Below are 7,452 nucleotides of genomic sequence, written 5' to 3'. Positions count from 1 at the left end.
TGTGGTCTTTGATCTTCATAAGTAAGTATTTTAAGCAAAGTTTTGTCCAATAAGGTTCTATCATATTCATATTGCAGGTTGTTAATGAGTCTTACTCTAATCCTGATGCCACATTCTTCTTCATATAATCCAGTTTCTCAGATTATTTGCTCAGCATACAGATTGAATAAATACGGTGAAAAAATACAACCCTGGAGTACACCTTTCTTGATTTTAAACCATTCAGTGTCCCCATGTTCTGTTCAAACAACTGCCTCTTGGTCTATATACAGGTACCTCATGAGCATAATTAAGTATCCCAGGATGCTCATTCTCCACACTGTTGTCCATAGTTTGTCATGGTCCATACATTCAAAAGTCTTCGCATAGTCAATAAAGCATAGGTAAACATCTTTCTGGTATCCTCTGCTTTCAGGTAAGACACATCCATTTTTCAATGATCTAAGCAATGGTTGCTAGCATTAGTGACCTGTGTGTTGTAAAGAAAATGTAAATGCCTATATCGCAGATACTTCAAGATACCTGAAATTTTCAGACTAGAAGTCACTCACTGCCTTGGGATAAATTACAGTTCTCTAAGGGAATTTATAGAATAAGATATTTTGGTTTTGAGTGAGAGGCCTCCACAATTAGAAACACAATTTTCCAATATTTATGAGTTTAATGAAAGGAAAGGAGCTCTGGTAGCTCAGTGGTTACAAGTCAGGTTCCTAACCTCAAGGTCAGCAGTTCGAAACTACCAGCTATTCCACAGGAGAAAGATGAGGCTTTCTGCTCCTGTAAAGATTTACAGCCTCAGAAACCCTATACAGGGTCGCTATGAGTAGGAACTGACTCTACAGCACACAACCACTACCACCACCAAGGAAAAGGAAACAGGACACAGAAGAAAGATTATCACAAGGGAATGGAAAGAAAAATTTAGAGCTTGGACAAAAGTTATGTAAAGGCTCTGGGCTGAGTGAGGCAGAACGGAATTTACAAGTGAGAAGGCGTCCACAGTAACAGGAGGTGAGTGTGGGAGAAGAAAGACCTATGACTGGTCTTTTTGTCTCATAATGACTTTGGTTCTAGCACATGTGTGATTCCAGAAAGCAAGAAACAATATTCTCCTTTCTGCCTAAAGGGCTTTAAACCCCACCTGTCTTATAGCTGAAACTGCCAAATGTATGCATACGATATGAGAATGTGTCTGCTCACTATATGAATTAAGCAACAATCATAGAATTAGTCAACAGACTGTGCCTGGAAGGGATCAGGTATCACTCACTATTACAGGAAGATAAAAGGACACAGTAGCTAAAGGAAAGTGGAATTTGAGCTGAGGCAAGCAGCCCACAGCAACTGGGAAGCCAAATCATAAAATGTGAAAAATCAATCCTTCTGGTCAGGCCTTTGAAACAGTCCTTATTTGCCAAAAGGGGTGTAATTCAATTAGCTAAGAGCTGTGGGAAAAAGACTTGAGCTTGGCTGGGTATCCTTAGCTCTAAACCCAAGTTATTTTGGGAGACTCAGCATAATTCACGTGCTTCTCTACCTAAGCCTATTTTTGATATGTTCCCTGAAACTTAAAAACACATTCTGTATTTCTGCATGTAACTTTCCTACTGCCTTCCCTGTACCCATCTCTCTCCAGCTCCCTACTGCCTCTGCTGCCTAGGCTCAATCTAGTCGTGTCTCCTCTTTAGGATTATGCTTTCCTCTCTTTACATTGATTTAACATACACTCCCACCAAATCTCAAACACACCCTTTCCCTCATGGCTTAATTGGCCTCTAGGAGAGGCCATTCCCCAGTTCCTTATAAGACTGCAAGACAACCCTCACAGTGGGTGTCATTTTACATATGCAGAAACTGACTCAATGAGGCTAAGTAAGTTACACTTGATCACACAGCTAAAAAGAATTGAAAACACAACTAAACCTCTGCTGTTAAGTGGATTTTGACTCACAGAAACCCTATCAGAGAGAATAGAACTGACCCACAGGATGTCTGAAGCTGTGAATATTTAAGGAAGCAAATTGCCCCATCTTTCTTCTGAAGAGCAACTGGTGGATTCAAGCTACAGATCTTTCTGTTAGCAGTGTAATGCTTAACCCACTATGCCGCCAGAGTTCCTATAGTAATAATGTTGTCGTTAAGTGCTATTGAGTCTGTTCCAACTCATAGTGACACTGTGCAGGGTTTCCAAGGAGCAGCTGGTGGGTTTGAACTGCCAACCTTGTAGTTTGCACACACCAGGAGTCCATAACAATAATTGTGTTCCTGTTAATTGTCATCGAGTGGTTTCTGACTCATAGCGACCCTGTATAGGGTTTCTGAGGTGGATTTGAATTGTCAATCTTGCAGTTCAAGGCATTTATCAAATGCTGACACTGTGCTGGAAAACTTACATAAAACTCTTTTAGAATCAGAAATCTAGGGCTCTGGTATTTAGTGAGTGCTCTTTCTGCCATATGTAAACTATAATCATAATGGATATGAAAAGTATTATGTAAAATACTGCAGGAGTTAGACCATAGAATCCTCAACCATTTGGAAAGGTTGTGAAAGAAGGAGAAATAGAAACAAGAAACACAGGGAGGAAGTGGACTAACTGATGTTACATTGAGAGGATTGTAAAAGTTGAGATGAAACTGAATAATTTGTTGAATGCAAAACTGATGATCTGCTCTGTAAACGTTCACTCAATTCGCAATAAAATGCTTTTGTTTATTAAATACTGCAGGAGTGAGCTGCAACTGTACTCATAATAGCCTAGAACTAAAAGCAACCCAGAATGTCCATCAATAGGTGAATGGTCTATCCAAATTGTGGGCTATCAAACTGAACAAACTACTGGTGTATGCAACAACAAAAGAAAATCTCAAAAACATTATATTGACACAAAAGAGTACAAATGATTGATAACATTTATATGAAATTCTAGAGAATGCAAATCTATGGTAATGGAAGAGACATCCGTGGATGACTAGGGTGAGGGATGATTAACTGATAAAGTGCATGAGAGAATTTTTGGAGTATTGGAAATGTCTTGTATATTGATTATGGCGATGGTTATACAAGTGTATACATTTGTTAAAACTCAGTGAGTGATGCACTTAAAATGGGCACATTTAATTATATGAAAGTTAAACCTTATTAACTCACATAAAGAGAACCAAACCAAACACACCTCCACTGAGTCCATCTCAACTCTGAGCAGGTTTATAAGACTGTCAGTCTTTATGGAAGCAGACAGCCCCATGTCTTTCCCTAGGAGCTGCTGATGGATTCGAACTTTAGACCTTTGTAATAGCCCAATGTCTAACCCACAGCATCACCAGGGAGTGATTAGTTGTGCAAGGTAGTTAATGAAGATTATATCAAAGAGAAAATATATTAATTGGGCTTGGAAGGATGAACAGGAGTTCATCACGAAGAAAGGTGGAAATATGAAGGGCAAAGTAGAATAGTAGGCTTTCCAGACAGAGATGTAACATAAGCAAAGGAGTGGCATACTGGGGACTCCAGACCAAAAGTACTATGAAAGGTTGTTGTTAAGAACTGTCAAGTCTGTTCTGACTCATAGCCACTCTGTACAGGGTAGATTTCAACTTCTGACCTTGTGGTCCAGTGGTGATCCTCAAGTACCACATTTCTCAGTGGAGTTAGGGAGGCAAACTCAAGTTCATTATGTTCCCATGAGTCAGCCATGTCACCTCTCAAGGACTGGGTTCTCTCTTTTGTAAAACTGAAGGGCTGTGGTTAACTGTCTCTTAGGTGCCTCTTTCAAACAGAGGTACCAAGAAAGGATAATGTGACAGGAATGACTTATGGGCAAGCTGATAGTCATCTGGATGTACCCGTATAGCCCACATCACTATCCTTTGTCCATTCTAATAGGTTAGTCCCTGTGCAATGAAGCTTTTTAATACTGTGAGTATCTCTGTTGGTTACAGGCAAGGAGAAGCATGGCTCCCTCTCAGCTCTCAGGACAGCTTGTGCTCCCAGGCCTGCCATTTCCTGCCACAGACCTCCCTCTCCCTTTCTCCAGTGTGCACTTCAAATGCCAATTTCTATGAAAAAGAACGGAAGCATTATGGTCCCTTTCAGAGTCAACATTCTGTGAATCTGTAAAAGTATCATTCCATTTTCAAAATGGGGGGATTTCATAACCTGGCAATATGTGTGAGAAGCCATGAAAAGACCAAATTGGGGAGTCTCGAGCTCTAGCTGGTAGCCAAGCGTTCACACTCCAGCCTCTTCAGAACCGTGGCCGCCATCAACGTTGTTTGGGTTCCTATAGTTTTATCTGCGCCACTCGTCCTCCACATCCTTCGCCGTCTCCAGCCCCCATCATGGTGAAGCTCTAGTAAGCCAGGAAAAATCAAAGTGATTCCAAGAAGCTGGCTCCTCTGCCCAAAGAGGTAGAAGAAGACAGTGACGATGAGGAACTGTCAGAAGATGAAGAAGAAAGCAGTGGAGAAAAGGTTGTCATTCCTCAGAAAAAAGGCAAGAAGAATACCACACTGCCATCAAAGAAGGTGGTGGTTTCCCCACAAAAAAAGGTAGTTGCCACACTGTCCAAGAAAGCAGCCGTCATCCCTAGCAAGACGGCAGCTTCTACACCAGCTAAGAAGACAGTTACAGCAGCCAAAGCAGGAGCAACACCTGGCAAGAAGGGAGCCACCCCAGGCAAAGCAGTGGTGGTGACCTCAGGTTAGAAGGGAGCTGCTCCTCCAGCCAAGGGGGCAAAGAATGGCAAGAATGCCAAGAAGGAAGAGAGCAACGAGGAAGATGAGGAAGATGATGAGGATGAGGATGCATTTGAGCCCATCATGACGAAAGGAACAGCTGCCCCTCACTTTGATGATGACAATGAAGATGATGAGAATGCGGAAGATGATGAGGATGGGGACGAGGAGGATGAAGCAGATGATTCTGAAGAAGAGGCCATGGACTTCACCAGCAAAGTGCAAGAAAGCGCCTGCCAAGGTGGTTCCTGTGAAAGCCAAGAGTGTGGCTGAATACGATGAGAGGAGGAAGAAGATGATGATGAGGAGGAAGAGGACAATGAGGAGGAAGATGATGAGGAAGATGAGGATGACAATGAAGAGGGGGAAGAGGAGGAAGAACCTGTCAAAGAAGTACCTGGAAAACAAAAGAAGGAAATGGCCAAACAGAAAGCTGCTCCTGAAGCCAAGAAGCAGAAAGCGGAAGCTGTATAACCAACTACAGCTTTCAGTCTATCTGTTGGAAACCTGAATTGTAACAAGTCTGCTCCGAAATGAAAAACTAGTCTCAGTGGCCTTTTTGCTAAAAATGATCTCGTTGTCATGGATGTCAGAATTGGTATGACTAGGAAATTTGACTATGTGGATTTTGAATCTGCTGAAGACCTCGACAAACTTGGAACTCACTGGTTTAGAGGCCTTTGGTAATGAAATTAAACTAGAGACACCAAAGGGGAAAGACTGAGATGCCAGAACACTTTTGGCAAAAAACTTGCCTTACAAAGTCACTCAGGATGAATTAATTAAAAGAAGTGTTTGAAGATGCCATGAAGATCAGATTAGTCAGCAAAGATGAAAAGAATCTTGAATTCAAAACAGAAGCTGATGCTGAGAAAACCTTTGAAGAAAAGCAAGGAACAGAGATTGATGGCCATTCTGTATCCTTGTACTACACTGGGAGAAAGGTCAAAATCCAGACCACAGAGGTGGGAAGACCAACACCTGGAGCGGTGAATCAAAAACACTGGTTTTCAGTAACCTCTCCTATAGTGCAACAGAAGAAACTCTGCAGGAAGTGTCTGAAAAGGCAACTGCTATCAAGGTGCCTCAGAGCCAGAACGGCAAATCTAGACGGTATGCATTTATAGAATTTGCATCATGTGAAGATGCTAAAGAAGCTTTAAATTCATGTAATAAAAGAGAAACTGAGGGCAGAGCCATCAGGCTGGCTGGCATTGCAAGGATCCAGGGGATCCCCTAAAGCGAGAAGCCAGCCGTCCAAAACACTGTCAAAGGTATGTCTGAGGATACAACTGAGGAAACATTGAAGGAGTCATTTGATGGTTCTGTTCACACCAGGATAATCACAGACCATGAAACAGGCTCCTCCAAAGGGTTTGGGTTTATAGACTTCAACAGTGAGGAAGATGCTAAAGCCGCCAAGGAGGCCATGGAGGATGGGGAATTGATGGAAACAAAGTTACCTTGGATGGGGCCAAGCCTAAGGGCAAAGGTGGCTTCATGGGACGAGGTGGAGGCCGAGGAGCATTTGGAGGCCAAGGTAGATTTGGTGGCAGAGGCTGGGGAGGATTTGGAGGGCAGAGGAGGAGGAGGAGATCACAAGCCACAAGGAAAGAAGACGAAGTTTGAGTAGATGTTCTGTCCCTGTCTTTTCCCTCTTCCATTGAAAGCAAGGACTCTGGGGTTTTTACTCTGTTAACCAGATCATGACAGAGCCCTCTGAGGACATTCTGAGACAGTAGCCCTTTGGTCTACTTAGGAATCCTACGGAACACATTTCAAAGAGAGCTGCCCTGTAGTTTTGACTGGATTTGAATTTATATTAAGTTTTATACCATGTACAAACCCATTTTTTTCCCTACAAATAGTTTTTTTGTTTTTTGTTTTGTTTTTTAGTTGGGGGTGGGGGGTGTAAAGGCAAGCAGGATGTTTTATCATGGTTTTTGCTTCAGTGACTTTGGGACAAATTAAAAAGTCCAAAACTGTGGTGCCAGACTTGTGTTTTCCAGTGTTCTGGAATGTCATGGGGGGAGGGGAGAGACTGGCACAGAGCCTACTCAGCAGGCCTGGCACACCTTCTCCCCTTCTAAAAAGGCTGGTGCCCTTGGTCTCAACTATCTCAGCCACTCTGAGATGGCTGCCAAGGGAACTGACTTTTTTGGGCTTTGTGGATGCTTTGATGTCACTGGTTTTGTAGCTGCCCCCAACACATTTGTAGCAGGTCTAAGGCTCAGGTGTCCCTAAACACTCAGCATGGTGGTGTGGAATGGGGGTGCTACTGAATGGTCTTATTTGGAGTCTAAGACCTGGAACCTGGAACCTGGAACCTGGAACCTGGAAATTTTGGAAGCTAGACGGTAAGATCCAAAGCCTGAGTTACTGGTTCAAATCAGACTACTTAAAAGCACCAAGTCAAAATTGATGTCTGTTACATGTAGAAGACCACCAAAACCATGAAAAGTTATTTTGTGTTCTTGTATGGCTTGGGGAGAAGTCATCAGTACTGTGCCAGGACTGCCAAGAACCAAAAATGGGAGAAGACAGCAAGTGGGAGCTGAGAACCCCAAAACCACCAAGTGTTGATTAACCAAACTGCAAAACCCCTTAAACTTGGAGTGGATCCTTGGAGACATGTGTAACCTGGTAACTAGAACCTTCCCTATCACTGCAACCTAATGTGACAGGTGCCCACTGGATTGTTAATAGTACTCAGTTT

At 42.7% G+C, this 7,452-nt stretch overlaps 1 pseudogene; it reads left to right on the top strand.

Annotated features, from left to right (window-relative positions):
* The first annotated feature begins 4,340 nt into the window (after positions 1–4,340).
* On the top strand, positions 4,341–6,369 carry LOC102838939 (annotated as a pseudogene).
* The last annotated feature ends 1,083 nt before the right edge of the window (positions 6,370–7,452 follow it).

The sequence above is a fragment of the Chrysochloris asiatica genome, unplaced genomic scaffold (genome assembly GCF_000296735.1).
Source record: "Chrysochloris asiatica unplaced genomic scaffold, ChrAsi1.0 scaffold00344, whole genome shotgun sequence".
Lineage (NCBI taxonomy): Eukaryota > Metazoa > Chordata > Mammalia > Afrosoricida > Chrysochloridae > Chrysochloris > Chrysochloris asiatica.
The sequence above is the reverse complement of the archived record's forward strand: the minus strand, read 5'-3'. Positions and strand labels throughout refer to the sequence as shown.